The 24,120-nt window shown below is 40.5% G+C and overlaps 1 protein-coding gene across 1 annotated transcript in view; it reads left to right on the top strand.

The window, feature by feature from the left end:
- Nucleotides 1-24,120, top strand: part of LOC110522734 (cadherin EGF LAG seven-pass G-type receptor 1) — an 89,755-nt gene that overhangs the window by 5,053 nt on the left and 60,582 nt on the right. The gene's annotated exons all lie outside the window — the stretch shown is intronic.

Raw genomic sequence — 24,120 nt, 5'->3', positions numbered from 1 at the left:
CAGTTCTCTGCTGCCAATGACTGGAATGAATTGCAAAACTCGCTGAAGCTGGAGACTTATATTTCCCTCACTAACTTTAAACATCTGCTATCTGAGCAGCTAACCGATCGCTGCAGCTGTACATAGTCCATCTGTAAATAGCCCACCCAATCTACCTACCTCATCCCCATATTGTTTTTATTTACCTTTCTGCTCTTTTGCACACCAGTATTTCTACTTGCACTTCATCATCTGTTCATCTATCACTCCAGTATTAATTTGCTAAATTGTAACTACTTCGCTACTATGGCCTATTTATTGCCTTACCTCCTCACGCCATTTGCACACACTGTATATAAACTTTATTTTTTTTCTATTGTGTTATTGACTGTACTCTTCTTTATTCCATGTGTAACTCTGAATTGTTGTTTGTGTCACACTGCTTTGCTTTATCTTGGCCAGGTTGCAGTTGTAAATGAGAACTTGTTCTCAACCAGCCTACCTGGTTAAATAAAGGTGTTCTCAACCAGCCTACCTGGTTAAATAAATGTGTTCTCAACCAGCCTACCTGGTTAAATAAAGGTGTTCTCAACCAGCCTACCTGGTTAAATAAAGGTGAAATAAAAATACAATAAAATGTTGTCAACGGTTGAGCACATTATCAGTTCTGCAATCTTTGCAAAGGGCATGTGATAATAAAGAGTTGGAATATTAACAGGTTACTGTGCATTTCACAGTAATTTAATGACAGTTAGTTGTCTGGAAGTTGCTGTGAATATTGTGTTCCCTAACTGGCAACTAGCTGTCAGTAAGTTATTGTAAAATTCTTAGTAACTCAATTGCTAGTAACTTACTTGGAACTAGTTTACTGTACTTTCCCTTAACTATACTGATAACAAGATAGCTTAATTAAGTATTATTTGTGGTGAGCACACTTGGGCCTCAACCTCTTGGTTGACAGCAAACTGACCTTCCTACCACACCATCAGGTCAGTGAGTGTGACAGAGACCAGCACCAGTAAGTTACTGTGAATTTTACAGTAACTACTTGCAGCAAGCTGACAGTAAGTTATTCAAAAATACTTCCTGGTGACCAACTGCAGTTAAGTTACTGGAAAAAACACAGTAACCTTTTAACAGTGCAGCTCTTGATTGTCACAAGCTCTTACAACGATGATAGAACTGGAAGTGGACAAATTATGTGCTCAACCTCCATCAACACAATGATAAAACCACTTAAAACCTCTCTGCCAGGGAAAATGCAGAGTGCCAAATTCAAATAAATTACTATAAAAATCAAACTTTCATTAAATCACACATGCAAGATAGCAAATTAAAGCTACACTTGTTTTGAATCCAGCCAACATGTCAGATTTCAAAAAGGCTTTTCGGCGAAAGCAAAAGATGCTATTATCTGAGGACAGCACCCCAGTAAACAAAGAGAGAGAAGCATATTTCAACCCTGCAGGTGCGACACAAAACACAGAAATAAAAATATAATTCATGCCTTACCTTTGACGAGCTTATTTTGTTGGCACTCCAATATGTCTCATAAACATCACAAATGGTCCTTTTGTTCGATTAATTCCGTCAATATATATCCAAAATGTCCATTTATTTGGTGCGTTTGATCCAGAAAAACACCGGTTTCAACTTGCGCAGCGTGACTACAAAATATCTCAAAAGTTACCTATAAACTTTGCCAAAACATTTCAAACTTCTTTTGTAATAGAACTTTAGGTATTTTTTTACGTAAATAATTGATAAAATTGAAGACGGGATGATCTATGTTCAATACAGGAGGAAAACAAACTGTAGCTAGCTTTCTGGTCAGGCGCCTCTATCTAACAGTACACTACAAGGTACCCTCGTTCAAGATGGCCGTACTTCAACCAATTTCTAAAGACTGTTGACATCCAGTGGAAGTGGTAGGAACTGCAAGAAGGTCCCTTAGAAATCTGGATTCCCAATGAAAATCTATTGAAAAGAGAGTGACCTCAAAAACAAATTCTGAATGGTTTGTCCTCGGGTTTCGCCTGCTAAAGAAGTTCTGTTATATTCACAGACATAATTCAAACAGTTTTAGAAACTTCAGAGTGTTTTCTATCCAAATCTACTAATAATATGCATATCTTATTTCTGGGGATGAGTAGCAGGCAGTTGAATTTGGGCATGCATTTCATCCGGACGTGAAAATACTGCCGCCTGTCACCAAGAAGTTAAACTAGTACAACACTACCACTAACGGTTGGCAAAAATACAAAATGTTTTACCATGCTCCTAAATGTGCCAAGGAGCCCCCGCCAGCACATTGCACTCACCTACATTTAAAAGTGCAGGAATGATTGTACCTTATAGTGAATATAATGGCTAGACATTTTACATTATTCTAGATTTTGCACACATGTACCCCTAAAGTTTCCGACCAGAACCATGGGAGTACCTAACAGTGTGTTCCATAAGCAAATCTGAAGTATCCTTTAAGTATAACGGTTGAACCTGTCCTTGTTTCTACCTGGAATCAGAGGTTTCTTCATGAGAGGGTTCTAAATGGAACTCTAAAGGGTCCCTCTACAGGGATAAATAAAAGGGTTCTACACGACATCCACAAGGATTCCCCCATAGGGACAAATGTCTATTAGTTTTAATATTCTAACAATCTCTGTCATACCCATGAACCAGGTGGTGTAGCAGGAAAGTCAGGTCGCTGGTAACCGAGAGGTTGTGAGTTCAAATCCCAAGTGAAGTTAACTCCCAAGTAATCATAATACAGCAGCATGCTGTTCCTTACAGCAATAATACCTTAATCCAGCTCTAAAAATATCAAATCAAATGTATTTATATAGCCCTTCTTACATCAGCTGATATCTCAAAGTGCTGTACAGAAACCCAGCCTAAAACCCCAAACAGCAAGCAATGCAGGTGTAGAAGCACGGTGGCTAGGAAAAACTCCTTCGAAAGGACAAAACCTAGAGAGGGACCGGGGTGGCCAGTCCACTTTTGGCTGTGCCGGGTGGAGATTATAACAGAACATGGCCAAGATGTTCATAAATGACCAGCATGGTCAAATAATAATAATCACTGTAGTTGTCGAGGGTGCAACAAGTCAGCACCTCAGGAGTAAATGTCAGTTGGCTTTTCATAGCCAATCATTGAGAGTATGTCTACCGCTCCTGCTGTCTCTAGAGAGTTGAAAACAGCAGGTCTGGGACAGGTAGCACGTCCGGTGAACAGGTCAGGGTTCCATAGCCGCAGGCAGAACAGTTGGTGAAAAAAAATACAGTAACTTTTGTGTATTTTCACTGCAATAAGTACCCGGGAAAGGTTTTTACAGTGTAATGAAGAACCCTCTGGTTCTATCAGTGTAATGGAGAATCATACAGATTTTTATATTATGGGTTATTCTAATATAAAAAGGTTCTCCACAGTCTAAAAAAGGGTTCCCCTACAGCATTTTCCCAACTCCAGTCCTCGAGTACCCCCAACAGCACACATTTTTGTTGTAGTCCCTGACAAACTCACCTGATTCAACTCATTGAGGACTTGATTATTAGTTGACATGTTGAATCAGGTGTGCTTGTCCAGGGCTTCAACAAAAATGTACTGTTGGGGGTACTCGAGGACTGGAGTTGGGAAACACTACCTACCCTTCAGGGGAAAAAATGAAGAACCCTTTTTTGAGAGTGTATGGCCTGACTTGACGTATTCAACATCAGTGATCAGTGCTTTGCTTGTAGCAGAAATAACGACAGCATTGCATGAAGTTGTCAAAGTTATAGAGTGTCTGGGTATCCCTTTGCAAGACCATCCTCAGGCAATGTGCTCTTTAACCTAATGTTATTTGTAATCGTGTGACAGTAGTTACTATGTTATTGTCTGTGCATCTCCCAGAGAAAGGGTTTTCTTGAAGTAGTTCACAGTAGTTTCCATGAACCATTTGGTAATCTATACTCAAATTCAGCAACTTGTTTATTGTTATTCCTGAGAGTCACATGCTATTTATTACCCAAGCTTGTTGTATTGGTACAAGAAGAACTAAGGAGGGACTTTTTCAAAGTTGATGCACTTGTCACCACATTTCTGTTGAGACAAGCAGACTTTAAAGTCAAACCATTTCATGATAAGACACATTCAAACCAGCATCACAAGTAATGCAGAGAAAATATTTTAACTCATTTCAGCTAACCAGACGTTCATTTGAGGCCTACATTGCAAGCATACTCCCAACACAAGCTTTGCCCCAAGCTCTGGCTTACATATTCATTATAAAACAATGATTGATTAGGCCTATGTGTCAGGAAGAAATTCCTCGTAACTTATGATTCCTAGTGCGTCTCATACGCACGCCGGTCTAAGATCAGAGCATGCTGCAACTAGCCCACTCTTGGGTTAATTTGAGTGTCTGGGCAGAGTATCAGTATATGTCTTCATTTTTTTCCCCCTCAGAAACATACAAAAATATAATCAGCATCTTTCTTTTCGAGATCTGTGTCTCCATTAGTACGAGTCTTGCTACTACTAGGTACAAACCAACACTGCTACTACTAGGTACAAACCAACACTGCTACTACTAGATACAAACCAACACTGCTACTACTAGATACAAACCAACACTACTACTACTAGATACAAACCAACACTGCTACTACTAGATACAAACCAACACTGCTACTACTAGATACAAACCAACACTGCTACTACTAGTACAAACCAACACTGTTACTACTAGATACAAACCAACACTGCTACTATTTGATACAAACTAACATGTCTTTCAATTGTTTGCTCATGTACTCCATTCTGTTCAAACAATTCTATGCAGAGTTATCTTGAATCTCTGGGCATTGCTTCTCTACCCTTGAGATTTGAATTAGCGTCCATGCCTAGCCCAGAATATTGGCAGGTCACCATTATCTTTGCCTCGATCCTGGCTAGTCTCTCAGTCCCTGCCCCTGAAAAATACCCCCACACTATGATGCTGCCACCGACATGCTTCACAGTAGGGATGGTGCCAGGTTTCCTCCAGACGTGACTCTTGGCATTCAGGCAAAAGAGTTGAATCTTGGTTCCATCACACCAGAGAATCTTGTTTCTCATGTTCTGAGAGTCTTTAGGTGCCTTTTGGCAAACTCCAAGCGGGCTGTCAGGTGCCTTTTACTGAGGAGTGACTTCCGTCTCGCAACTCTACCATAAAGGCCTGATTGGTGGAGTGCTCCAGAGATGGTTATCCTTCTGGAAGGTTTTCCCATCTCTACAAAGGAACTCTAGAGCTCCGTCAGAGTGACCATCGGGTTCTTGATCACTTCCCTGACCAAGGCCCTTCTCTCCCGATTGCTCAGTTTGGCTGGGCTGCCAGTTCTAGTCTTGGTGGCTCCAAACCTTCTTCCATTTAAGAATGATGGAGGCCACTGTGTACTTGGTACCCTTCTCCAGATCTGTGCCTCGACACAATTCTGTCTCGGCGCTCTACGGAAAATTCCATTCGAACTCATGACTTAGTTTTCACTCTGACATACACTGTCAACTGTGGGAGCTTATGTAGACAGGTGTGTGCCTTTCCAAATCATGTCCAATCAATTGAATTTACCACAGGTGGACTCCAATCAAGTTGTAGAAACATCTCAAGGATGATCAATGGAAACAGGATGCACCTGACCTCAATTTAATTTAGAGTCTCATAGCAACGGGTCCGATTTTTTTTAATGCATTTGCAAAAATGTCTAAAACGCCGTTTTCACATTGTCATTATGGGGTATTGTGTGTAGTTTGCTAAGGATTATTTATTTTTTTATCCATTTTAGAATAAGTCTGTAACGTAACAAAATGTGGAAAAAGTCAACGGGTCTGAATACTTTCCAAATGCACTATATATACAGTGGGGCAAAAAAGTATTTAGTCAGCCACCAATTGTGCAAGTTCTCCCACTTAAAAATATGAGAGAGGCCTGTAATTTTCATCATAGGTACACTTCAACTATGAAAGACAAAATGAGAAAAAAAATCCAGAAAATCACATTGTACGATTTTTTATAAATTTATTTGCAAATTATGGTGGAAAATAAATATTTGGTCAATAACAAAAGTTTATCTCAATACTTTGTTATATACCCTTTGTTGGCAATGACAGAGGTCAAACGTCAGGTCGTAGAGTCTGCGCTCACTGGACCTCTATCAGACCCAGTTCCCCCTTTCTAATTCAATTTGGGTAAATTACCAACAGCATGTTCTGCTGCATATGACATGTCCTAATGCAAACCAATGGCCTTAAGTTCTTACAGTGGGTTTGACAATGTTGAGGCTTATAGGGAACCAGGCAAATACATTTTCCAGAGTTTGTCACGCAAACCCCATGTTTACTTTGAAACAAATGTAGCTTTTTCCTGATCATGTTTTGTCTTGTGATTTGTTTTGGGAAATGGAGTGTTGAGATTGTAGCATCTTCGGTGAGGGAAACATCAAGGGTTCTTGCAGTGCCTCAGAGTACTCATTAAAAAACGTGTTGTTCATTCTTTGCACTTTTGGTTGAATTGTGCTTATCTTGCTGTGGAGTTTAATATTGGGTCGTTCCATATGAAACTCAAACACCTGATTTTATTCATGTCACCTCAGGGGAAAGTTTGGGAGGACAGCGTTCGGCAGCACATTTCTCCTCAGTGACTTCACAGTGAGTGGCAAATTAAATGTAGTATGTACCATAGCGAATGATCAATGATGAATGTGTTCCTGTTGAAACATTTGTTCACAGTGGAGATTTATGATTTCCTTAATCTCCATTGACAATCCCTTCAGGCGATCCAATGACGAAAAGCAGGTAATGACATATCCGCGTAATTTGTCATGCTCTCCCTGTGATGTGAACAATGGTTACATGTACTGGTCAACAAAAGCATGTCTGTTTGGAATGTACAGATGTCACCACTTAAAGGTACAACTTCATGAAAGGTAATTTTGTGGGTGTCATATTGTACATCTTTATGTTGGAATGTACAGATGTCACCACTTAAAGGTACAACTTCATGAAAGGGAATTTTGTGGGTGTCATATTGTACATCTTTATGTTGGAATGTACTTCATTTGATGTCAACTGCCCAGTGATTGAGTTATTGTAACGTCGGGTGAGTGAGGAGTCAAATGCAGAGAGCGAAGTGAACGGGAAAAACGCTTTAATGTCCTTCAAAATGTAACAGGTCCAAAACATGGGTGAATGCTCTTAAACACTGGCGCTAAACAAACCCAAAACCTAGTTACAAACACTGGACAGCGAAAACCCAAAACAAACACGATACATCACCAAACGTAACAAACCAACAAGCCCGCACAAACACCAGCGAGCAAAACAAACGTAAATAACACCCATCCCAAAACCCCAACAAGGAACAGGTGCAAAACAATTAGACAAAAACAAGGGAAAAGGAAAATGGGATCGGTGGCAGCTAATAGACCGGCGACGCCGCCCGAGCAGGAAGGGGAGCCCCCTTCGGTGGTATTTGTGAAAATTATATTTTATGCTCCTCAAGAACAATGTCTCCATGTACTGTATTCTCATCCTGCATGCAATCTAAGGATGGGGGAGGGATCCATACAATAGAGTATTCCGATATTAATCTTTACTATATTATATTGATTCTATGACTCGAAGAATCGATCCTCAAAAAAAGAAAGTATATTTTTGCTAATTAGTTACCATTAGCTAGCACTAGTTTGCTGTAACAGTGCCAAAACTCCGATATTTCTCCTTCTACAGCTTTGCCTCAATCTTTTTAAATGGAGAGCCAAAATGTTTTAAGTAATTTTATTTCAATGACTGATCAAAACTCTTCATTATGGCTCTCTCTTGTCCCTTTGCAGCAGACATGGTGAGCAATATTTTTGGAACATCGGGCAATTCAGGCGGATGTTAGAGGGACTTTTTTTTTTTACTGAAGGATGTATTTGTTTCATATAATTGTGTTTTGATTTTTGTGTTTTGTGTTTGCTTTTCATGTATTGTGTAATTGATGTATATATACTGTATCTATATGTGTAGTGTTATTGTTGTTCATGCAGGTCTAAACTGTGAAAGAGACCATGGTCTCAGCATGACTACCTGCTTAAATAAAGGTACAAAATAATAATAACTTGAATCTCAACAAAATCGCAGTATCAAATTGCAATACAGAATCGTGATACATATCTTATTGGCACCTAAGTATGATGATAATACCGTATCATGAGGTCGCTGGCAATTCTCAGCCCTAATGCAAACCACATTTTCTGATAAGACAATAAAGATAAATGGTTTACATTGACGTTAGGCCTATATCATAAAGCATAGGCTATATTACACATACATATACTGTGTATACAGTGCCTTTCGGAATGTATTCAGACCCCTTGACTTTTTCCATATTTTGTTAGGTTTCAGCCTTATTCTAAAATATATTTAATTGTTTTTTTCCCCTCATCAACCGACACACATAACCCATTATGAAAAAGCAAAAACAAGTTTTTAGAATTTTATGCTAGTTTATAAAAAATATAAAACAGAAATATAGCACATTTACATAAGTATTCAGACCCTTTAACCAGTACTTTGTTGAAGCCCCTTGGGCAGCAATTACAGACTTGAGTCTTTTGGGGTATGACTACAAGTTTGGCACACCTGTATTCGGGGAGTTTCTCTCATTCTTCTCTGCAGATCCTATTAAGCAATGTCAGGTTGGATGGGGAGCATCGCTGCACAGCTATTTCCAGATCTCCAGAGATGTTCGATTGGGTCAAGTCCGGTCTCTGACTGGCCCACTCAAGGACATTCAGAGACTTGTCCCAAAGCCACTTGTGCGTTTCTCTTGGATGTGTGCTTAGGGTCATTGTCTTGTTGGAAGGTGAACCTTCACCCCAGTCAGAGATCCTGAGCATTCTGGAGCTGGTTTTCATCAAGGATCTCTCTGTACTTTGCTCCGTTATCTTTGCCTCGATCCTGACTAGTCTCTCAGTCCCTGCCGCTGAAAAATACCCCCACACTATGATGCTACCACCGACATGCTTCACAGTAGGGATGGTGCCAGGTTTCCTCCAGACGTGACTCTTGGCATTCAGGCAAAAGAGTTGAATCTTGGTTCCATCACACCAGAGAATCTTGTTTCTCATGTTCTGAGAGTCTTTAGGTGCCTTTTGGCAAACTCCAAGCGGGCTGTCTGGTGCCTTTTACTGAGGAGTGACTTCCGTCTCGCAACTCTACCATAAAGGCCTGATTGGTGGAGTGCTCCAGAGATGGTTATCCTTCTGGAAGGTTTTCCCATCTCTACAAAGGAACTCTAGAGCTCCGTCAGAGTGACCATCGGGTTCTTGATCACTTCCCTGACCAAGGCCCTTCTCTCCCGATTGCTCAGTTTGGCTGGGCTGCCAGTTCTAGAAAGAGTCTTGGTGGCTCCAAACTTCTTCCATTTAAGAATGATGGAGGCCACTGTGTTCTTGGTACCCTTCTCCAGATCTGTGCCTCGACACAATTCTGTCTCGGCGCTCTACGGAAAATACCATTCAAACTCATGACTTAGTTTTCACTCTGACATACAGTGCCTTGCGAAAGTATTCGGCCCCCTTGAACTTTGCAACCTTTTGCCACATTTCAGGCTTCAAACATAAAGATATAAAACTGTATTTTTTTGTGAAGAATCAACAACAAGTGGGACACAATCATGAAGTGGAACGACATTTATTGGATATTTCAAACTTTTTTAACAAATCAAAAACTGAAAAATTGGGCGTGCAAAATTATTCAGCCCCCTTAAGTTAATACTTTGTAGCGCCACCTTTTGCTGCGATTACAGCTGTAAGCCGCTTGGGGTATGTCTCTATCAGTTTTGCACATCGAGAGACTGACATTTTTTCCCATTCCTCCTTGCAAAACAGCTCGAGCTCAGTGAGGTTGGATGGAGAGCATTTGTGAACAGCAGTTTTCAGTTCTTTCCACAGATTCTCGATTGGATTCAGGTCTGGACTTTGACTTGGCCATTCTAACACCTGGATATGTTTATTTTTGAACCATTCCATTGTAGATTTTGCTTTATGTTTTGGATCATTGTCTTGTTGGAAGACAAATCTCCGTCCCAGTCTCAGGTCTTTTGCAGACTCCATCAGGTTTTCTTCCAGAATGGTCCTGTATTTGGCTCCATCCATCTTCCCATAAATTTTAACCATCTTCCTTGTCCCTGCTGAAGAAAAGCAGGCCCAAACCATGATGCTGCCACCACCATGTTTGACAGTGGGGATGGTGTGTTCAGCTGTGTTGCTTTTACGCCAAACATAAAGTTTTGCATTGTTGCCAAAAAGTTCAATTTTGGTTTCATCTGACCAGAGCACCTTCTTCCACATGTTTGGTGTGTCTCCCAGGTGGCTTGTGGCAAACTTTAAACAACACTTTTTATGGATATCTTTAAGAAATGTCTTTCTTCTTGCCACTCTTCCATAAAGGCCAGATTTGTGCAATATACAACTGATTGTTGTCCTATGGACAGAGTCTCCCACCTCAGCTGTAGATCTCTGCAGTTCATCCAGAGTGATCATGGGCCTCTTGGCTGCATCTCTGATCAGTCTTCTCCTTGTATGAGCTGAAAGTTTAGAGGGACGGCCAGGTCTTGGTAGATTTGCAGTGGTCTGATACTCCTTCCATTTCAATATTATCGCTTGCACAGTGCTCCTTGGGATGTTTAAAGCTTGGGAAATCTTTTTGTATCCAAATCCGGCTTTAAACTTCTTCACAACAGTATCTCGGACCTGCCTGGTGTGTTCCTTGTTCTTCATGATGCTCTCTGCGCTTTTAACGGACCTCTGAGACTATCACAGTGCAGGTGCATTTATACGGAGACTTGATTACACACAGGTGGATTGTATTTATCATCATTAGTCATTTAGGTCAACATTGGATCATTCAGAGATCCTCACTGAACTTCTGGAGAGAGTTTGCTGCACTGAAAGTAAAGGGGCTGAATAATTTTGCACGCCCAATTTTTCAGTTTTTGATTTGTTAAATTTGTTAAAAAAGTTTGAAATATCCAATAAATGTCGTTCCACTTCATGATTGTGTCCCACTTGTTGTTGATTCTTCACAAAAAAATACAGTTTTATATCTTTATGTTTGAAGCCTGAAATGTGGCAAAAGGTCGCAAAGTTCAAGGGGGCCGAATACTTTCGCAAGGCACTGTACACTGTCAACTGTGGGAGCTTATGTAGACAGGTGTGTGCCTTTCCAAATCATGTCCAATCAATTGCATTTACCACAGGTGGACTCCAATCAAGTTGTAGAAACATCTCAAGGATGATCAATGGAAACAGGATGCACCTGACCTCAATTTAATTTAGAGTCTCATAGCAACGGGTCCGATTTTTTTTAATGCATTTGCAAAAATGTCTAAAACTCTGTTTTCACATTGTCATTATGGGGTATTGTGTGTAGTTTGCCAATGATTTTTTTGTTTTTTAATCCATTTTAGAATAAGTCTGTAACGTAACAAAATGTGGAAAAAGTCAAGGGGTCTGAATACTTTCCAAATGCACTATATATACAGTGGGGCAAAAAAGTATTTAGTCAGCCACCAATTGTGCAAGTTCTCCCACTTAAAAATATGAGAGAGGCCTGTAATTTTCATCATAGGTACACTTCAACCATTACAGACAAAATTATAAAAAAAATCCAGAAAATCTTAATCTTAAAATCTTAATAAATGTATTTTCAAATTATGGTGGAGAATAAGTATTTGGTCAATAACAAAAGTTTATCTCAATACTTTGTTATATACCCTTTGTTGGCAATGACAGAGGTCAAATGTTTTCTGTAAGTCTTCACAAGGTTTTCACACACTGTCGCTGGTATTTTGGCCCATTCCTCCATGCAGATCTCCTCTAGAGCAGTGAGCAACAGCCCAAAGATTTTCTATGGGGTTGAGATCTGGAGACTGGCTAGGCCACTCCAGGACCTTGAAAAGCTTCTTACGAAGCCACTCCTTCGTTGCCCGGGCGGTGTGTTTGGGATCATTGTCATGCTGAAAGACCCAGCCACGTTTCATTTTCAATGCCTTTGCTGATGGAAGGAGGTTTTCACTCAACATTTCACGATACATCGATACATGGCCCCATTCATTCTTTCCTTTACACGGATTAGTCGTCCTGGTCCCTTTGCAGAAAAACAGCCCCAAAGCATGATATTTCCACCCCCATGCTTCACAGTAGTTATGGTGTTCTTTGGATGCAACTCAGCATTCTTTGTCCTCCAAACACGATGAGTTGAGTTTTTACCAAAAAGTTCTATTTTGGTTTCACCTGACCATATGACATTCTCCCAATCTTCTTCTGGATCATCCAAATGCTCTCTAGCAAACTTCAGATGGGCCTGGACATGTACTGGCTTAAGCAGGGGGACACGTCTGGCACTGCAGGATTTGAGTCCCTGGCGGCGTAGTGTGTTACTGATGGTAGGCTTTGTTACTTTGGTCCTAGCTCTCTGCAGGTCATTCACTAGGTCCCCCCGTGTGGTTCTGGGATTTTTGCTCACCGTTCTTGTGATCATTTTGACCCCACAGGGTGAGATCTTGCGTGGAGCCCCAGATCGAGGGAGATTATGAGTGGTCTTGTATATCTTCCATTTCCTAATAATTGCTCCCACAGTTGATTTATTCAAACCAAGCTGCTTCCTATTGCAGATTCAGTCTTCCCAGCCTGGTGCAGGTCTACAATTTTGTTTCTGGTGTCCTTTGACAGCTCTTTGGTCTTGGCCATAGTTGATTTTGGAGTGTGACTGTTTGAGGTTGTGGACAGGTGTCTTTTATACTGATAACAAGTTCAAACAGGTGTCATTAATACAGGTAACGAGTGGAGGACAGAGGAGCCTCTTAAAGAAGAAGTTACAGGTCTGTGAGAGCCAGAAATCTTGCTTGTTTGTAGGTGACCAAATACTTATTTCCCACCATAATTTGCAAATAAATTCATTAAAAATCCTACAATGTGATTTTCTGGATTTTTTTCTCTCATTTTGTCTGTCTAGTTGAAGTTTACCTATGATTACAGGCCTCTCTCATCTTTTTAAGTGGGAGAACTTGCACAATTGGTGGTTGACTAAATACTTTTTTCCCCCACTGTATATGGGTATGTGTATTGGCATTGTTTAATACTTGTTGAATACCAGTAATACAGTGTAGACAGTTTTCATGGAACTTTCCAAATGCCCATTATCAGTAACCATCACTCCTGTGTTCCAATGGCACGTTGTTTTAGCTAATCCAAATGTATCATTTTAAAAGGTTAATTGATCATTAGAAAACCCTTTTGCAATTATGTTAGCACAGCTGAAAACTGTTGTCCTGATTAAAGAAGCAATAAAACTGGCCTTCTTTGGACTTGTTGAGTATCTGGAGCATCAGCATTTGTGGGTTCGATTACAGGCTCAAAATGGCCAGAAACAAGGAACTTTCTTTTGAAACTTGTCAGTCTATTCCTGTTCTGAGAAATGAAGGCTATTCCATGCGAGAAATTGCCAAGAAACTGAAGATCTGGTACAACGCTGTGTACTACTCCCTTCACAGAACAGCGCAAACTGGCCCTAACCAGAATAGAAATAGGAGTGGGAGGCCCCGGTGCACAACTGAGCAAGAATACCAGTACATTAGAGTGCCTGCTTTGAGAAACAGATGCCTCACTAGTCCTCAACTGGCAGCTTCATTAAATAGTACCCCCAAAACACCAGTCTCAACATCAACAGTGAAGAGGTGGCTCTGGGATGTTGGCCTTCTAGACAGAGATGCAAAGAAAAAGCCAAATCTCAGACTGGCCAATACAAATAAAAGATTAAGATGGACAAAAGAACACAGACACTGAAGAGAGGAACTTTGCCTAGAATGCCAGCATCCCGGAGTCGCCTCTTCACGATTGACGTTGAGACTGGTGTTTTTTTTCGGGTACTATTTAATGAATCTGCCAGTTGAGGACTTCAAATACAGATTCAACCACAAAGACCAGTGAGGTTTTCCAGTGTCTTGCAAAGAAGGCAACCTATTGGTATATGGGTCAAAATGAAAAAGCAGACATTGAATATCCCTTTGAGCATGGTGAAGATATTAATTACACTTTGGAAGGTGTATCAGTACACCCAGTCACAACTCAGTTGCTGGAGAGGAAGGAAACCGCTCAGGGATTTCACCATGAAGTCAATGGCGACTTTAAAACAGTTGCAGAGTTGAGTGGCTGTGATAAGAGAAAAATGAGAATGGATCAACAACATTTTATTTACTCCACAATACTCACCTAAATGACAGAGTGAAAAGAAGGAAGCATGTACAGAATAAAACTATTCAAAACATGCATCCTGTTTGCAACAAGGCACTGAAGTAATACTGCAAAAATTGTGGCAAAGCAATTCACTTTTTGTCCTGAATACACAGTGTTATGTTTGGGGCAAATCCAATACAACACTTTACTGAGTTCCACTCTCTAAATTTTCAAACATAGTTGTGGCTGCTTCATGTCATGGGTATGCTTGTAATCATTAAGGACTAGTGAGTTTTTCATGATAAAAAATAAACAGAATGGAGCTAAACACAGGCAAAATCCTAGAGGAAAACCTGGTTCAGGTTACTTGAACATCTATGGCAAGACATGAAAATGGTTGTCAGGCAATGATCAGCAACCATTTTGATAGAGCTTGAATCATTTCTGAAAGTAAAAATAGGCAGATGTTGTGAAATCCAGATGTGGAAAGCTCTTAGAGACTTACCCAGAGACGCTCACAGCTGTAATCACTGCTAAAAGTGCTTCCAAAAATAATTTACTTAAGTAGTTTTAGTTTAGTTTAGTTAATTTTTTTATTTTTACAGGGACAGTGCACATTAATCAACGATTCAGTAAAAGTGCCGGTTTTAGCCAGCCGGCTAATTTTCAACCGCAGTCCCTGGGCAGGTTATTAAAAACAATTACAATATAGACAATAGCAGCATAGAACAAGCAAGACATAGCAACATAGGACAAGCAAGACATAGCATACAGACAGAGCAACATAGGACAAGCAAGACGTAGCATACAGACAGAGCAACATAGAACAAAAAGCAGCAAGACAAAATTCATAAAAGCAACAAAGTGTTTCCACACCTCACAAGCTACAGACAACAGACAACATGGAAAGCGACAACACACAGCTAGGGACCATGTTCACAAATCTGATTGACCTTTAGCCATGTCTTCAAGCATTTTGTGAAAGTGTGATATGTGGTGCAGTTATGTGTGTCTGATGGCAGTGTATTCCAGACATGGGAAGCTCTCACAGAGAATGCAGATTTACTAAAGGTGCTTTTCCTTAGGGGAACTATACAGTCACCTCTCATGGCAGACCTTGTGGATCTGCTGCCATATGTCTGGGTTTTCTGTTTAACAAAAATATTGAGTGGAGGGGGAGCCAGGCCATTAAGGATCTTGAATACAAGACATGCGTCGGTGTATTGCACAAGATTTTCCCAACTCAAGAGCTCATGCTTTCTAAGAATGTGACAATGATGATGGCTATTGGGCTTCCTATCAAGCACTTTGAGAGCCTGTTTGTAGACAGACTGAATAGGTTTTAATGTTGTACAGCAAGCTTGGGCCCAACTAGTCAAGCAGTATGCTAAGTGGGGGAGTATCATAGATTTGAAGTACAGTTTTGCTACCTCTGTAGTCAAACAATTTCGTATAAATCGGAAATTAGCTAGGTTGAATTTGGTTATTTGAATTACCTTTTTCACATGCTTTTTAAAAGAGAGGTTGGAATCATGTATGATGCCAAGGTACTTAAAATCAGATACCACCTGGAGCTTCTCCCCTGACACATAGACATCTGGCTCAGTAGCATCTGTTGCCCTCTTTGTGAAGAACATGCAAACAGTTTTTTTCACATTGAGATGCAAACACGAGTCACTGAGCCACTTTGTAACCTGGACCATTACAGTAGTGAGTTCTTGTGCAGCTTGTTGTTTGCTCTTTGCATGCACATATATATAAGTAAATGAGAAAGTTCTGTATTTCATTCTCAATAAATTTGCAAACATTTCTAAAAACATGTTTTCACTTTATCATTAATCAGTATGTAGATTAGAGGTCGACCGATTATGATTTTTCAATACCGATATCGATTATTGGAGGACCAAAATAAGCTGATACCGATTAATCGGCCGATTTTGTTTATTTATTTATTTATTTGTAATAATGACAATTACAACAATACTGAATGAACACTTTTATTTTAACTTAATATAATACATCAATCAAATCAATTTGGCCTCAAATAAATAATGAAACATGTTCAATTTGGTTTAAATAATGCAAAAAGAAAGTGTTGGACAAGAAAGTAAAAGTGCAATATGAGCCATGTAAAAAATCTAACGTTTAAGTTCCTTGTTCAGAACATGAGAACATATGAAAGCTGGTGTTTCCTTTTAACATTAGTCTTCAATATTCCCAGGTAAGAAGTTTTAGGTTGAGGTTATTATAGGAATTATAGGACTATTTCTCTCTATACCATTTGTATTTCATATTTGTATGCCTTTGACTATTGGATGTTCTTATAGGCACTTTAGTATTGCCAGTGTAACAGTATAGCTTCCGTCCCTCTCCTCGCCCCTACCTGGGCTCGAACCAGGAACACATCGGCAACAGCCACCCTCGAAGCATCGTTACCCATCGCTCCACAAAAGCTGCGGCCCTTGAAGAACAAGGGGAACAACTCCTCCCAAGTCTCAGAGCGAGTGACGTTTGAAGCGCTATTAGTGCGCCCCCTGCTAACTAGCTAGCCATTTCACATCGGTTACACCAGCCTAATCTCAGGAGTTGATAGGCTTGAAGTCATAGCACATAGCACATAGCACAGGGAAGAGCTGCTGGCAAAACGCACTAAAGTGCTGTTTGAATGAATGCTTACAAGCCTGCTGCTGCCTACCACCGCTCAGTCAGACTGCTCTGTCAAATATCAAATCGTAGACTTAATTATAACATAATAACACACAGATATGCGGGCCTTAGGTCATTAATATGGTCAAATCCGGAAACTATCATTTCGATAGTTAGTTTATTCTTTCAGTGAAATACATTACCGTTCCGTATTTTATCTAACGGGTGGCATCCATAAGTTTAAATATCCCTGTTACATTGCACAACCTTCAATGTTATGTCATAATTACGTAAAATTCTAGCAAATTAGTTCGCAACGAGCCAGGCGGCCCAAACTGTTGCATATACCCTGACTCATGAAATTCATGTTAGCAGGCAATATGAACTAAATATGCAGGTTTAAATATATATACTTGTGTATTGATTTTAAGAAAGGCGTTGATGTTTATGGTTAGGTACACATTGGTGCAACGACAGTGCTTTTTTCGCGAATGTGCTTGTTAAATCACCTGTTTGTATGATTCAAGGATAAATTAACTGGCACCGCATCGATTATATGCAACGCAGGACAAGCTAGATAAACTAGTAATATCATTTTTTAGTAGTAGTATTTTTTTGTGAAGAATCAACAACAAGTGGGACACAATTATGAAGTGGAACGACATTTATTGGATATTTCAAACTTTTTTAACAAATCAAAAACTGAAAAATTGGGCGTGCAAAATTATTCAGCCCCCTTAAGTTAATACTTTGTAGCGCCACCTTTTGCTGCGATTACAGCTGTAAGTCGCTTGGGGTATGTCTCTATCAGTTTTGCACATCGAGAGACTGAAATGTTTTCCCATTCCTCCTTGCAAAACAGCTCGAGCTCAGTGAGGTTGGATGGTGAGCATTTGTGAACAGCAGTTTTCAGTTCTTTCCACACTTAGGTTGGAGTCATTAAAACTTGTTTTTCAACAACTCCACACATTTCTTGTTAACAAACTATAGTTTGGGCAAATCAGTTAGGACATCTACTTTGTGCTTGGCACAAGTAATTTTTCCAACAATTGTTTACAGACAGATCAGAAGTTTACATACAGAAGGTCAGAAGTTTACATACACTAAGTTGACTGTGCCTTTAAACAGCTTGGAAAATTCCAAAAAATGATGTCATGGCTTCAGAAGCTTCTGATAGACTAATTTACATAATTTGAGTCAATTGGAGGTGTACCTGTGGATGTATTTCAAGGTCTACCTTCAAACTCAGTGCCTCTTTGCTTAAGACTTCAGAAAATAAATTGTAGACCTCCACAAGTATGGTTCATCCTTGGGAGCAATTTTCCAAACGCTTGAAGGTACCACGTTCATCTGTACAAACAATAGTATGCATGTATAAATACCATGGGACCACGCAGCCGTCATACCGCTCAGGAAGGAGACACATTCTGTCTCCTAGAGATGAATGTACTTTGGTGCGAAAAGTGCAAATCAATCCCAGAACAACAGCAAAGGACCTTGTGAAGATGCTGGAGGAAACAGGTACAAAGGTATATATATCCACAGTAAAACGAGTCCTATATCGACATAACCTGAAAGGCCACTCAGCAAGGAAGAAGCCACTGCTCCAAAACCGCCATAAAAAAGCCAGACTACGGTTTACAACTGCACATGGGGACAAAGATCGTACCTTTTGGAGAAATGTCCTCTGGTCTGATGAAACAAAAATAGAACTGTTTGGCCATAATGACCATTGTTATGTTTGGAGGAAAACAGGGGAGGCTTGCAAGCCGAAGAACACCATCCCAACCGTGAAGCATAGGGATGGCAGCATCATGTTGTAGAGTTGCTTTGCTGCAGGAGGGACTGGTGCACTTCACAAAATAGATGGCATCATGAGGAAAGAAATTATGTGGATATATTGAAGCAACATCTCAAGACATCAGTCAGGAGCCTGGTCGCAAATGGGTCTTCCAAATGGACAATGACCCAAAGCATACTGCCGAAGTTGTGGCAAAATTGCTTAAAGACAACAAAGTAATTTGTCGCCAGAACTGAAAAAGCTTGTGTGAGCTAGGAGGCCTACAAACCTGACTCAGTTACACCAGCTCTGTCAGGAGGAATGGGCTAAAATTCACCCAACTTAATGTGGGAAGCTTGTGGAAGGCTCCCCAAAACGTTTGACCCAAGTTAAACTATTTAAAGGCAATGCTACCAAATACTAATTGAGTGTATGTAAACATATGACCCACTGGGAATGTGATAAAAGAAATAAAAGCTGAAATAAATCATTCTCTCTACTATTATTCTGACATTTCACATTCTTAAAATAAAGTGGTGATCCTACCTGACCTAAGACAGGGAATTTTTACTAGGATTAAATGTCAGGAATTGTGAGAAACTGAGTTTAAATGTATTTGGCAAAGGTGTATGTAAACTTCCGACTTCAACTGTAGTTACCCAAGAAAGATACTTGAAATTGAATGGACCACTCAATCCGACTACCTGTATGCCAAAACATGCAGGTACATATTTTCCACTCGCTTACTTACTTTGTTTGTCCCAAAATGCCCTGCTCTGTTAAGTATGTGGGGAGAGAGTCAGGAGGGAATTCTCTATCATCTGACCTATCATTCCCATGGGGAGTCAGAGTTTCCTTTTATGAGTGTAGTGTGGGGTGTTGGATTGACCACACTGTTTCAACCTAATTTAGTTCTAGAGTTGATTAATTCATGTTTGTTGAATTGAAGGATATATTTTATTTAACACCTTTATGAAATGAAATAGACATTATTTAGACATTATTTAGACTAGGCTATTTCATTTTAAAGATGTTGGTGAAACTGTCACTCCCTAGTTGCGCAGCGTTCTAAGGCATTGCATCTCAGTGGTAGAGGCGTCACTTCAGACTCTGGTTTGATTCCAGGCTGTATCACAATCTGGCCGTGATTGGGAGTCCCATAGGGCTGCGCACAATTGACCCAGTGTCGTCCGGTTTAGGGTTTGGCCGGCGTAGGCTGTCATTGTAAATAAGAATTTATTCTTAACTGACTTGCCTAGTTAAATAAAGGTTAAACATCCATTTGAGATTTTACATTAAGGATTGTTTTCTTCCCTTGGGCATTATTGCACACGAGATAGAACAACAGAATGTGTAATGCAATTATTTTCCCCACAATGCCAAAGGCTCCTCCCACTCTTCCAAAGGCCCCTCCCACTCTTCCAGATGCTCCTCCCACTCTGTCAGAGGCTCCTCCCACTCTGCCAGAGGCTCCTCTACTCTTACTTACTTACTTACTGACTTTATCATCCCCATGGGGAAATGTTGTTGCAGTGTCATGTACACATTTAAAGTGGCGTTTAAATATAAAACAAAATTGACAATACAACTTTCATAACAGTTACATACCAATAAAAATAAATGTTTTAAAGTCTGCTGGCCTTACTGAGTCGATAGGAACATTAGCCCGAGCTATTTAGGAGGGATATCACACCTGGCACAAATGATTGTCTACTCTGTTTCAACAACAAAACAAAAGCAATGAATGTGCTGGGATGAACAGTGGCGCTGTTTCCTCTAATGTGCATTTGATCTCAATGTTCAACTTGAAAGCTGTTTCGGGTTGGAGGGATTGTAGTTGATGAAAGGTGAGGGCCGATGTAAGGGGCCGATGTGTCACTTCCCAAACCAGAAAAACTTTCATGATAATCCTCCAAAGCTTTCGCTAAGCCCACTAAATTTCCTCAGATCACTCGCCCTTTGCAATTCAGGATTTTCCCAAGTTTTCTTAAATGCATTCCCATTCCCTGGGAATAAGGCCTACCTTATTTGAGCAAGTTTGATCAAAGTCTTACACTTTCGTTGGAGTGAATGGTACTACTGGATAGCAGCACACACACACTCAGCTTGGCACTTAATTTCCGTGGATACTAGACTAAGCACATAGGAATGATGACATCATCGTGACTTAAAGTGCTTCAAGTCCTGACGGATGGTGATTAGGGGAGAATCTGAATTGCATTTCCTTGATTCTTCAGGTCTTCTCCTCACCTCCTTCTCAAAATCTATTGTATGAGATGGTCAGCAGGGAGGGACTTCTGACTTTCTCATCCAATGGGTTTTGAGAAAGAGACGAGGAGAGAGGACGTGAGGAATCAAGGAAATGCAATTGAGATTTTTCCATAGGATGTGTGACAATGGGGTTGGACTCTTCAACTGATGTCATTCAGTAGTCCATGTCTTGAGTTATCCCGCTATCCCCAACACCTCATGTTGACTTTAGCATGCCAATTGTCAGTGACTTTTCAGTCAGATCCTTTAACGGTAGAATGAATCCCAGTAGCCCATGTTGGTATGCTTGCTGGCGTACTTTTTGGATAACAGGAATAGGGGCTTGGGGCGGCAGGTAACCTAGTGGTTAGAGTGTTGGACTAGTAACCAAAAGGTTGCAAGATTGAATCCCCGAGCTGACAAGGTAAAACATCTGTTGTTCTGCCCCTGAACAAGGCAGTTAACCCACTGTTCCTAGGCTGTCATTAAAAATAAGAATTTGTTCTTAACTGACTTGCCTAGTTAAATAAAGGTACAATTCTAAATAAATTAGGCTGTCAAGTTGGCAACTGTTTAATTTGTTTACTACACACAGCACTGATGTTTTGGGACATTTTTTTGTACTTACTTGGGGTTGGACTCTAACTTTAGGATGTGATTCACCTTATGTGTATGACATTTTCTATGGCTTAACATCTTATAAAACAACCTTTTTTTGTTAATGGCCCGCTTTCGACTCTTTCGGCTACCCCCCAGTTCAAGTAATGTTAACCTGGCCGTCCCTCCTAAAGAAACTGTGGGGGAGGTTTCTATCTCCCTCTACACCCAAAGTGGTTCAGCCCTGGAGAAAGGGGCAAAGAGGGGGTAATTCAGAGGCTGAGAGGCTTTGGCAATTTGTGGGGTGTCACCATAGCAACCGGAAGCATTCTTGCTCCTTGGGACATTATTGGGGAGGGGTGGGGGTTCTAGAACGGGTCCCTTTTTTGGGAGTTACAGAGAGGGGGACCTCTCGGGCCCATTAGAAGCAGGGCATTGGGGAGCTATTGTTCCCATGCAGATTTCTGTCACGCTCACACAAAGCTGTTTGTGGGACAGCGACTCGGAGGAAAGACAAAACCACTGAAAGAAGGGATTAGCTTTTTCTCTTCATGTCTGGGGCAGTCAGACAAGGATCAGACAGTGGGCCTGTCAAAACAGGGATTTCATCGAACTAGCTCACATTTGATCGTATAAGCTAATTCACACTGGGCTTCTAAGCAAAAGTTCCACTTTTTTTGTGTGAGATGCTGAACAGCATTGATTCTAGGTTGGCTGTTCTTTTTTGTATTTTGAGTTGGTTGCCTTTCCAGTTAACTGCTAACTGTTTAGTTTCTGTGCTAAATAAGCATTCTGCGTTTTGTTTCACTGTTCATCATGAAGCTGCAATTTATTGACACCATTGATTCAGAGTTTGTTGGGAAATTATATTTGTTGAGTGTTAAGTCATTGGTTGCTTTTTTTATTTGAGTTGCACATATTGTTCCCCTTTTCCTCAGCTACCCTCTCACCAGAGAGGAGCTTTATTTTCAAATGGAATAAAGGGTTGCTGCGGGATACAAAAGGAATTGTTGAAATCTGAGACAGAAAGCATGAGTTCTGTGATGGTTTTTTCTCTGAGATTACACAAATACATTGGGGCCAACAGGGGCCAATAGGGCATCTGCCACTGCTAGTATTAAGCTCTCTCTAACCTCTGAATTCCTCAAACACAATTGTGGGAAACAATGGTTTATTACAGAACATTTTGATTGAACATTTTGAAGAGAAAAACAAGACAATCTGTTTAACAATTGCATTTCTGACATTCCAGAGTTAATGAATGCTGTTATTTCACCTCAGATATAGACCAGAGAAAATATAATGCCGGCACAGTTAACACCCACTCACCCCTCAGCGTTTTCAGTTGTGGAAATACCCAAGCATTCTATTCATTTATGGTCATTTGTCATAACCATACGTCAGCTATCACTATTAGAACGACAGTGTAGTGATTTATGTGTTGAACACCTACAGTAGCTGGCAAGTTATACAGTGTACGTGCAAACCTAGTCATTTGTAGAAATATGTCTGGATTCTTGACATTTGGCAGGGTTCCACTGAAAGTGGAGGAGTGCACTGAAATCCGTTCCAAATTTGAAATCCTTTCTCATTGATGCAAATTTGAAATCCCATATGGCTATTTGCACTTTAAATTCCCCCAAAATATCACCGTCATAAGTACTGTAGATCTAGGCTATACTATTAAAACAATGCTAATTAGTAGCCATTAGAAGCCACACACATCTGTTTTCTATATCTCGTCATTATCCACTTTACTTCCATATAGGCTGAGTGTTTTTATTCACCCAGCTCCCTGTCTGCAGTAGCATCTCCTTATGGCACTGTTGAACAGACACGCCCATAAACTAAAATAGCATGGTCAGTTGAGGACCACCCCATGCTATTCTCTCCTGGTGTTTTATACCTTTGCCATGATCAAAGCCTCAATGTTCCCCACCAATGTTGTTTAGAGCCAGAGTCGGATGAATAGGGACAAGCTTTGGAGCGCTATGTGAGTGCTCAGTCCCTTCCCCTCCCTCCACTCCACTTTCTCTCCTCTCTGTGTTCTATCTCCCCCCACCACTCTCTTTTCCCTCTCTCCCTTTAACATGTTTTTTATTTTTTATTTCACCTTTATTTAACCAGGTAGGCTAGTTGAGAACATGTTCTCATTTAAAACTGTGACCTGGCCAAGATAAATCAAAGCAGTGCGACACAAACAACAACACAGAGTTGCACATGTAACCTTCTCTTTTTTTATCTTTTTTAAAAAACATTTTCCACTCCTTTCTTTCCCCATCACCTTTCTTCTCCCCCTCTTTTGTCTCAGGTCTGACTGAAAAGCAGTCGAATTGAACTGACCGACTTCCATTGTGAGCCTCATCCATTCCTGAGTGCCTATAAGATCCTTATCATGAGCTTTATGGCACAACATGGAGACGTTTACTGCTACAGGCTTCATGAATTAACCTGGCGGTGCCTCACTCAGCTTTGATGGCATTCCTCTGGGGTTGTGTTGGGGCGGGTATGACCGTGTAATGTCTGTATTGTGGCAGTAGAATGCGGCCCAAACGCGTGTAAGGGAAAGTAATAGAGTAACTTCCAGTCGCATGGCAGGCAGATGAATAGACCTACTCCTAAGTTAGTCAT

This window comes from Oncorhynchus mykiss, chromosome 30 (genome assembly GCF_013265735.2).
Source record: "Oncorhynchus mykiss isolate Arlee chromosome 30, USDA_OmykA_1.1, whole genome shotgun sequence".
Classification (NCBI taxonomy): domain Eukaryota; kingdom Metazoa; phylum Chordata; class Actinopteri; order Salmoniformes; family Salmonidae; genus Oncorhynchus; species Oncorhynchus mykiss.
This window is presented reverse-complemented; position numbering and strand designations above follow the sequence as displayed.